Genomic DNA, 10,969 nt, shown 5'->3' with positions numbered 1-10,969 from the left:
GTGTGCCTCCTGAGAGAGAGAGAGCAGAGTTCTATCCGGGGCAACCAGATCCAGGATCCCATCCCCCCAGCCCCCAGGGGTGTGTAGATATGGCCGCCATGTAGTCTTGTAACCGGTACTATCCACAGGTACCATGTCAGCATCCAGTCCTTCACCCGGTACTGCGTGGATGCCACACTGCAAACGGTACTACTCAGGAGGCAAGGGGCAGGAGACAGAAGGCTCTAACTGAAGCACATTTGTTGCTGCCTTGCACTGCAGAGGATTGAGTCAGACATGCAAGACGAAATGGGCCAAGATGCAGGGACCAGTGGCCATGTCCTATGTAAGTTTGAAAGCCCTAGGTGGACGGCAAAGGGGAGAACTGGCATCATGGAAGTCTGGATGAGGGTCTGGCTGAGACCTTGCAGAGTTCACAATGCTGGAAGGATTGGTGGGAAGCTCCCCTGAGGGGTTCCGAGAACAAGGTTGACACATTATGATTTGGCAGCCTCCAGGAGTTATGTAACCCGGGAAAAAAGCTCTCCCATCTAGGTAGAAGTGGAAACCATGACGGGGTACCTCCTGATGGAAGTCTTTAAGGGAGAGAGAGCTGAAAAACAGCTGGGCTGTGAGAGATGCTGCCTGGGTGAAGGGGTCTGGACCATGGCCCTCTCTGGGATGGATGTCCGGAAGGCATTTGGGCATGGAGAACTCTCTCCTGTGTGCGAGGGTCCATGTTGCACCCCCAAGGGACTATCTGGTGCAAGGTTGAAGGATCAGGAGTGCTACTGCCTGGGTGAGGGGTCAGTTAGAGCCCCCCGATGTAAGTCCTCAAAGGGAGAGCAGCGGAAGGCATCCAGACATGGAGCGCTCCTGCCAGGCAGGTGGGAGGGGTCCATCCACAGCTCGTACCTGACGGCATTCCCAAAAGGTCCCCAGAATGGCTCTGGACCAAAAAGGAGGGGGACGTGGCCGCGGGGAGTTCCATGAGGTCAGCCAAAATCGGAGGGAGGTCCCACTGAGAGGCTCATTAGGCACGGCGACACAGCATGGTTAGGCAGCCTCCAGGAGATATGCAACCTGGGAAAAGAATGCTCCCGCCTGGGTAGAAGTGGAAGCCCGGAGGGGGTGTCTGCCCTTGTGGAAGTCCAGAAGGGGGAGAGTGGCATAAGGCATAAGGCATGGTGCGCTCCCTCCTGGGTGCGACAGTCCGGGTCGCACCCCCCAAAGGGAGCATCTGGCGCAAGGTTGCAGAACCAGGAGTGCTCCTGCCTGGGTGAGGGAAGTTAGGTGGAGCCCCCCCGATGGAAGCCCTCAACGGAGTGTCTGGTGGAAGGCTGCAGGTCCAGGAGCACTCCTGCCATGCAGGTGGGCGGGGTCTGTCCTTGGCTGGTATGGGATAGCATCCCTTGAAATGTGGCAAAGTCCCCAGAATGCACTGGATGGGAAAGGAGGGGGATGCAAAAGTCTTGATTGGAGCCTGGCTGCCTCTCAGCAGCCAAGGGAAGTACCGCAAGGTCAGTCGGGATTGGAGGGAGGTCCCCCTGAGATTCTCTGTGGATACAGGGACACGGCATGGTTAGCCAGCCTCCAGGAGCTATGCAACCTAGGAAGAGCACGCTCCCACTCAGGTAGAAGTGAAGCCCAAGGGAGTGTCTGCCCCTGTGGAAGTCTGGAAGGGGAGAGTGGCGTAAGGCATAAGGCATGGAGTGCCCCCTCCTCGGTGCGATGGTTCAGGTCATGCCCCCCTAAGGGAGCATCTGGCACAAGGTTGCGGGGCCAGGAGTGCTCCTGCCCGGGTGGGAGGGGTCAGGTGGATCCCCCCCGATGGAAGTCCTCAAGGATGCTTCTGGCAAAAGGCCACATGACCAGGAGCTCTCCTTCCCTGGTGAGCTCGGAGGGGGTGTCTGCCCCTGTGGAAGTCCAGAAGGGAGAGAGTGGCGTAAGGTGTAAGGCATGGAGTGCTCCTACCTGTGTGCAAGGGACCAGGTCATGCCCCCAAGGGAGCATCTGCTGCAAGGTTGCGGGGCAAGGAGTGCTCCTGCCCAGGTGAGCAGGATAAGGTGGAGCCCCCCGATGGAAGTCCTCAAGGAAGTGTCTGGTGGAAGGCTGCGGGTCCAGGAGTTCTCCTGCCAGGTAGGTAGGAGGGGTCCATCCTTGTCTGGTATGGGACAGCATCCCTTGAAATGTGGCAAAGTCCCCAGAATGCTCTTGATGGGAATAAAGGGGGACGTGGAAGTCCTGATGGGAGCGCGGCTGCTGCTCTGCATCCGAAGGGTGTTTTGTGAGGTTGGCCAATATCGGAGGGAGGTCCCGCTGAGAGGCCATGAGGGCACAGAGATACGGCATGGTTATGCCACCTGCAGGGGATATGCAGGAGAGGGGGACCATGGTGTTCTGGATGGAAAAGTAGGAGGAGAGTGGCGGAAGGTGTCCAGGCATGGAGCGCTCCCTCCTGGGTGTGGGGGTGTTGAAAATGTGCCCCCCATGGGTCAGAAGTTTCAGGGGATCATCCTGCAGAAGGCCACAGGACAAGAAGCTCTCCTTCCCAGATGAGATCAGAGGATGAGTCCACCCCTGTGGAAGTCTGAAGGGGGAGTACGGCAGAAGGCATTCGGGCATGGATCGCTCCTGCCACGCAGGTGTGAGGGTTCAATTTTTGTCCGGTACGGGACAGCATCCGAAAAATGTGGCAAAGTCCCCCACATGTATCTGGATGGGAAAGCAGGGTGACGTGGAAGTCCCGATGAGAGCACGGCTGCCACTCAGTTGCCTAAGGGAGTTCCATGAGGTTCGCCAAGATTGGAGGTAAGTCCCACTGAGAGGCTGTGAGGGCTCAGAGACACGGCATGGTTAGGCAGCCTGCAGGGGACATGTGGGAGGACAAGGACTGTGGTGTTATGGATGGTGAAGGGGAAGACGTGGAAGTCCCGATGAGACTGTCCCTGCCCCTAGGTAGCCTAGGGGAGTTCTGCGACGGCGGCTGGGATTGGATGGATGTCCCACTGAGAGGCTCCGAGGATCCAGGGACATGGCATGGTTAGGCAACCTCCAGAGTTAAAGGACGATGGGGTCTCCCATCAGAGTCCGTGTCCCAGCTCCGGGTGACGTCTCCCTGCTCATACAGTATTTCCCTGAAAATAAGACCAGGGCTTATATTCTTTCTCCCAGTGAAATGCAAATTAGGGCTTATTATCAGGGGATGCCTTATTTACCTGCACCATACAATAATCTACCTTTATTCATTTATTCATGTACAAAAATTGACATTTATTAATGAACACAAATCAGCATTTCTTCATGTACAAAAATCAATATTTATTCATGTACACAAATTGACATTTATTTCATACTTTTCTATTATTGGACAACAGTTCTAATACCGGGTTGGCAGTTGTGTGAGAATTCTACATAAACAGTGCAACAAACATTTCAACTCCAGAATATCTGCACCTTGGCTTTTACAGTTATTCAAATACAGTCATGTCATCATCTTCTGGAACATTGTCATAAGTGTCCAACCCCCAAATTTCGGCCTGAATTTCTTGCAACTCCATTTCCTGTAGCTCCATTGGCCCCAGTCCGTTTTGCCTAGCTATAGCTTTCTCCTTAAATGAGCACTGCTTGTCCAAGTAGCCTGCTCGTAGTGCATTGGCAACACAGCTGTCAGTGATTTTATCCCATGAATTTCTCACCCAAGTCAAGACCTCTTGCAGGCTAGGCTTTATAAAGTTTCCATGCTGATTTCTCTCCATTCTATTTTCAATGTAGTCATTGAGTTCCATCCACAAATGGTCCTTGAATGGCTTGTTTATTGCAATATCAAGAGTCTGGAGATAGGCAGTCATTCCTGCTGGAATCATTATTTGATCTATTTTCCTCCATACTAGGAATTTCTTCATTTCTTTAGCGTGGTGAGTGCTGGCTGAACCCTAGACTAGCAGACCTCTTTTGCCACCTCGCAAAACAAGTGGCAGCATTACATCGACCTACTTCCTTATAACTGCTTGTGTGCACCAGGCTTTTTCAGTTTTAAGAATGTAAATGCCTAAAACACATTCAATCTTATCTTTCTTGCCCTTACTAATGATTAGAGGTGGGTTTTTCTTTCCATCTAGATGAATTGCCATAATACAGGTAACATGTTCATAGGTTCATAGGTTCATACTAGGATATCTGCCCTAGGGCATTTATAAGACTAGCCAGAGTGTGTTTGGCTTTCGCCACCCATTTTAAATTAATTTTGCTATGCCCTTTTTCGAGGTTAGTATACTGTGCCTCTGTCTAACAGTGACACAGAAGTGATACCCGGGGTAAACCTACGATCTCTCATCCACTCATCAAGATTTCTCTTGAAGAGAGTCAAAGAGGGACTCTGCCTAACCTGGACTGGGATTTTATTCCAGAGTGAAGGGAGCCTCTGGGTTATGAATCTGTCCCTCCAGCATGTCCTATTTATTTCAGTGCTGAGGTTCAAGTCTCTTGAGCGCGTAGTTCGATGGGATTTGGATTTTCTGAGGTGCAGCATGTCCATTAATTCCGGGTTGGACATGGCTTTATAAGTCAGGCACAAATCGCCTCTGAGCAGGTGGTATGCCACTGAGTAGAGCTGGGGTTTCTTTAACCAGGCAGCATATGGCATCTGTTTGAGCCCTTTGATCCTCTTGGTGAGGTACTTTTGGGGTCTTTCCAGTTGCTGCAGGTGTCTGGTAAGGTACATCCCAAAAGGGGCATTGTACTCAATTATGGGCCTAATGAGGGATTAGTAAAGAGGCACGATGACCTCACCTGATCTAGATGTGAATCCCTTAATGATTAGGCGGGCTATATAAAATGTTTTTCTAAACACTTTTGCCACGTGGTTGTCAAATGAGAGACTGCTATCAACTTGGGTCCCCAGGTCCCTAATTACTTCTTCTGTACTTAATGGATTACCACCTATGTGGTAATTTGTGGGCACTTTGTTTTTGCCAAAGGGGATGACTATACACTTTTTGGCATTTAGCTTGAGGCCATGGCTCTGGCACCAGTTGTCTGTTTCTATGAGGTCTTTTTGGAGGATGCTTGTATCGGCTGGAGAGTCGATTATGGCGCCCAGTTTGCAGTCATCTGTGAACTTGGTCAGCCACAGTCCTTCCGTGTTGGCCTGTACCTCCGAGAAATATATACCGAACAAGAGAGGTCCCAAGACTGAGCCTTGTGGGATGCCACTTGTAACTGGTTTGGAGTCTGACATGGCTCCAGCAATTCTAACCATGTGGGTTCTGTCCTTGTGTCAGTTTGCAACCCATCTAGTAACATAGTGGTTTATATTTAAGCTGGTGAGCTTATCTATAATGCCCGAGTGGGGTATTGTATCAAAGGCTTTTGCAAGGTCCAGATAGGCTGTGTGGATCACCTTCCCCTCGTCAATGGCCTTGATGACTGTTTCAAAGAAATTGACCAGGTTTAAGAGGCAGGATCTGCCCTTAACAAAGCCGAACTGGGTAAGATCCAGTGTCTGTAGGTCCCCAATATCTTTATTTTTGAGGTCCATGATGATCCTTTCCATAGCTTTGCAGAGCAAGCTAGTCAGGCTTAGGGGGCAATAGTTTCCAGGATCCGTTGAGGCACCACCTTTCTGGAGAGGGACCACTGTTGCTGTACGTCACTCTTTGGGTACATATCCTGTAGTAAGGCTAAGATTGAACAGTTGTTTTATGTTTGGGTTTAGCTCTTCTTGGAGTTCATGTGGGATGCAGCCCGGTACACCTTCTGGTACCATTGATGCTGTGTTTTTTGTTTTGGAGAGGGTGGCTCTTACCTGAGCATCTGAGATGTCACGGGGCAGCACTCTGCTGGGATAGATATTTGCCGTTTTGGTGGGGAGGGGGAGAGAAGTTTGCGCTGAACCTGTTAGCTAGGATGTTGGCAATGTATGTGGGTTCAGTGTATTTTTTGTCATTTTGGACTAATTCTGAGCATATCTGGGAATTCCTTCCCAGGATCCTAACATAACTAAAGAAAGCCTTGTGATTATCCTTAGTGTCCTGTGCAATTTTTCTCTCGAAGCTGGCCTTAAACGATTTTATGAGTGCCCGTAGTTTTTTGTTAATACTGATCAGAGATGCCATCCCTTTTTGGGATTTTGCTCTATCATGTAGTAGCTTCCTCCTTCTATTGTATAGTTTGTTTATGGCTGGGGTCCACCAGACAGGACGTCTGCCTTTGGAGGATTGGGTCTTGGTTTCATTTGGGATTGCATGATCCATGCATTCCAGAAGGTGTTCATAGAATGCATTTATAAAGGATTCTGCGGTCTGGGCCATATTTTCCACAGGCCCGGGGGCTTTGAAGGATTCCACCTTGGTTTTGAGGAGTGTGAAATTTGCTTTAGAGAAGTTTTTCACTGTGGTTTTCTGGGCAGGGGGTGGGTTCGGGATGTGAATATCCAGTGAGATTAGTTTATGGTCTGATCTTACCAGTGAAAGATACACTTCTGGTCTGGAGCATAAAGTCCCCATGTCGGTAATGATCAGGTCCAGTATGTTTTCCCCTCTTGTGGGAGTGGTAACAAGTTGTTCCATAGCATTTGAATTTATAAATTCTAGGAACCTTTGGGCTAGGGTGTTGGAGCTAGAATAATGCTCCCAGTCTATGTTTGGGTAGTTGAATTCACCCAATATAATGGTGTTTGGAGAGACCTTCATATTTTCCAGTGTTCTCAGGAAGGCTGTGTGGGGTTCCTGGGTTTGGGAGGGTGGTCTGTAGCAGGCTATAAACTGGAAGGCAGTTTTACCCACTGTTAATTGCACATGGATAGTCTCTGATGCTTCGTGCTGTGCCACCAACGTGGAGGTGTGGGTATCTTTGATGAATATTGATACTCCCCCTCCTTGTGTGGTTTGGTCCAAGTTTTGGGGCTGAAAAGCATGGTATGAGGTATAACCTGGTAGTGCTGGGGTGCTCTCGGGAGCCTTGAACCAGGTTTCTGTTACTGCACAGATATCGATGTTCTCCATGCTAAGGAGAGTTTTGAGTGCATGCATCTTGAGGTTTAGACTTCTGGCATTGAGTAGCATTACTCTTAGTTTCTTATCCCTTGTGATACCTATGGAGGTGGGTTTGTCTTTTGAGCCTTGCCTAAAAAAGGCACTATGGGGGTAGCAAGAGCCTTTGCCAATATCCGAAAGCCCAGGTGTGACAGGTGCAAGCCGTCCCTAGCGAAGCATCGTGGCTTGTCGAGCATGTCATCCCAGGCTGACAGGCATTGGATCCCATTTGAATGACACCAATACTTAAGCCAATTGTTGAAATTGATCATCTTGTCTTCATATTGTGGCATCATTCTTGGTGAGGGTAAGATGCTACTCAAGGTCAGGGTCATACCAGCCTGGGCTACATGCTCAGAGAGCTCCTCTATGTCTCTTTTCATGTAGTCCAGGGAGGTACATCTCAGGTCATTCACACCAGCATGGACAATGACTGAGTCATATTTGTACTTGCCTTGGAGTGACCTGAGTGCTTGTGTTATGTGGCAGATCCTAGCACCCGACAGGCAGCTCACCGTGACCTTTTCCTTCTTCAGCCTGGTGAGCGGGATGTCAGTGTGCCTGACGATAGACTCTCATAACCAGTGGAGGGAATGCAGATTGACTAGGCACCCCTTTGATCAATTGTTGTTTGAGATCCTTGGCCCATAAACACTGCAGTTTCATCCACAGCAATCATGTTGGAGAGTTGGTATTTAGAAAAGTTAATGCCATCAAGAAAGGACTTGAATGCAAGTACACATTTAATAACTTCAGTATCTTCCAGCTTGAACAGTGTTGTTGATCTTCTTTGAGATAGTTCATATGGCTGAAGGAAGCCACCCAGCCAATATTGTGATGCTTTGAATTCTTCTGGGGATATTTCTAACTGTGGTGCTATTGCAAGGGCAAATGTTTGAATATCAGCCCTGTGCACAACCAAAGCCTTTGCTCTCCTGTTAGCAATCCACTCACAGATGATGTCTTCAAGCTGAGGAGATAATGGCTGCCAACCTGATCCACACTTACACTTCTTAGCATTTCCCTTGTTGGCCTGTTGACTGAGGTTAATGTACGTTGCTCACCATTTTCAGACCATTTGGAGATCTAACTTCTTCTCTTTACAGAAAGCCATCAGGTTCTTTCCCTGGGAGTCCTCCATGATTCTTTTCTTGTACTCGACAGAATAGCTCTTTCATTTTGCACTCATTTTGTCTGGGGGGGGTTAATTGAAGACTTACGCAACCGGAGTGGCAACACAAAATGGTGCTGGTTATGAAGAGAAAACACTACCACAGCTGCTTGTTACCATGAGCATGTACTTCCAGTGTGTTGTCCATACTTTGACTGATCAAAGTACACCTGCTTGGGTTTATGGGCTAAGGATCTCAACAATCAAGTGTGAGTGATGATTAGGGTTACAGTAAGACTCGTAGAGGACTCCCAGTGAAAGAGTCTTAGACTTTGTGCAAAGAGAAGAAGTTGGGTGTCCAAATGGTCCGAAAAAGGTGAACAGAGTAAGATAGCCTCAGTCAGCGGGTGTCAATAATATTATTTTATAGTTCAACACGTCTGTTGTGTGTTGACGATATTAACTGGGGCTTATTTTTGGGGTAGGGCTTATATCATGAACACCCTAGAAAAAACATGCTATATATATATATATATATATATATATATATATATATATATACATAGATATATATATATATATATATATATATATATATATATATATATATATATATATATATATATATATATATACATAACATATGCCCATAACATGTACTGGAGTCATACCTCAGCACCAATAGTCACAACCTCTTAGTGCAAGTGGATGTCATGCAAGTATTGCAGGTATAAATGTGGAATGTTGTTACAGTAACAAGGGTTGTGTTAACAGACATGTGTGGGAAGTCACTTCTGATACTATCATGTACACCATCAGTTACTGACAGACATCATAAGATCATCATAGTGAAGTACCATACAAATCACAGTAATGATCTTGTGGAATACAGCAGAGATATGACCAATAAAAGTGGACAGTCTGACACAATCTGGTCAGTGCAGAGGTATACACAGAACTTCTTAGTGCAAGACGTGTGGACCAAGCCTGGTGGATGTTTACAGCCATGTAAATGGGGATATCAGAAAAATATTGGAATAGATAAGTTCACACAGTTGATGCATTCACACAGTCCTGTCTGTCCTAACACATATTAACTGGAGGAGCAGAGGTCACAAGCCCACATACTTTACACTAGTTAGTGACATACATCTTTATGCCATCCCACTGCTTTTTCAGAAACACACAACATTTATGATGGCCAGGCAACAGTACATCTGACAAATATCTGGACATAACAGCACACTAGGTAAATACACTGAGCTGCTAGGCATGTCACAAAGCACTGTGCATACTACAGGCAGACTGCCACAATACTGACCTAAGTTTCTTATGGGGGAATACATATGTACTTGCAAATATAGCAGGCACTACAGGCATGTCACAGTACAGAGTAACAGACATCATTGTGAAAGTGCATACCCATAACCAATCTGAACACAGTCACAGTCACATTATGGTAAGCCTAAGTAATATTACAGTGTATGGATTGTGTGAACTAAACCACCCTCATATGAGCCACTCACACAGTAACCCTACATATACTGGGCTAATACACAGTGTAGTCTGATGCCTGACTGTGGTATGGTACATGTGTCAGTCTGGCCCTACAAACATGCACGCTGATCGGGTACCATAAACTGGAGCAGCATGCAACATCAGCTAGAACAGAACCAAGAACTATGACATCTACCACAGTCTGTACACAGGCCAAGTAACATATTCACAATACACACTGTCAGCAATCACCATAAGTACACAGACCTCACTACTGTACACACTACAACAGAATGTTCAGGTTTTGTCCTCAAATATAAGGCCTACTATACATAACATGTCTAGCAGTCTGATATCTCACTGGCTTGTTATCAGGTATGATGTCAGTAAATAATGATGTACTGTACATATGCACCTCTTACTGCATGACATATGGATAAAGGGTGACAGACTTGGAGGACAGAGGCACAAAACAGGGCCAATATTGACATATGCTTTGATAAACTGAGAAATTTCATGGTTTAACAGGGTTTGTTGTAACATATCTCTTTTGAGGGATATGAAATCAGTAACTCACATGGATGTCACCATGTACTGACTGCAATCATCAGAGTATGCTACTGCATATCTAAAGATAGGAAATGTGTGAGTAACATAACACATGTATGACTCCGAACTCTGGACAGTCTGCAGATAGCCCTACAGGTGAGAGTTTCCTCAACCACATAACACTGTCATACCAGATTTGAAATCATGTAGAACAACCATATCCACACAACCCCTGTTAAACCAACATTACTTCAAATGTAGAACAGTCAATAATAACATTCTGTCCCCATGTCTGGAACATCCCCCTTACGTTTGTTGGCCTGTCTCCACAGTGTATGTTGTAAGAGGTATTTCCAACTACCCTCTGTGATGCTGTTTGTCAAACACCAAGATGAAGTCCTGCTCACAGTGAAGGGAAAGGGACAACACCCACATGAAGTGTTTAGTTATAGGGGTGTGTTTCCATGCAATTGGCTATAGGAATGATACCACAGCTGTTAAACATGCAATTAGAAGTGGGGGACTACAATTCATGCACAGGCCATCAGCTGATCATAAGTATTCCTTACAAAACTCAAGCTGCTGCCTACACAAAACAGATGTACTTTTCCACATCCACTGGGGGGGGGGGGGCAGAGAAAAAGTAAGAAAGGAAGGGTGTAAGAGAGTAAGAGCCAAGTGTATTTGTCTGTGATCAGTGGGCGGAGAGTGGTATCTGGGTATTATAACAGTTGCCAATATTGTTTACTAATCCATACTGTCACATAGTAATTGCACATGGCTGTACACATTTATGACT

The sequence above is a fragment of the Protopterus annectens genome, chromosome 9.part0, assembly GCF_019279795.1.
Source record: "Protopterus annectens isolate FY-2018-M chromosome 9.part0, PAN1.0, whole genome shotgun sequence".
Classification (NCBI taxonomy): domain Eukaryota; kingdom Metazoa; phylum Chordata; order Ceratodontiformes; family Protopteridae; genus Protopterus; species Protopterus annectens.
The sequence above is the reverse complement of the archived record's forward strand: the minus strand, read 5'-3'. Positions refer to the sequence as shown.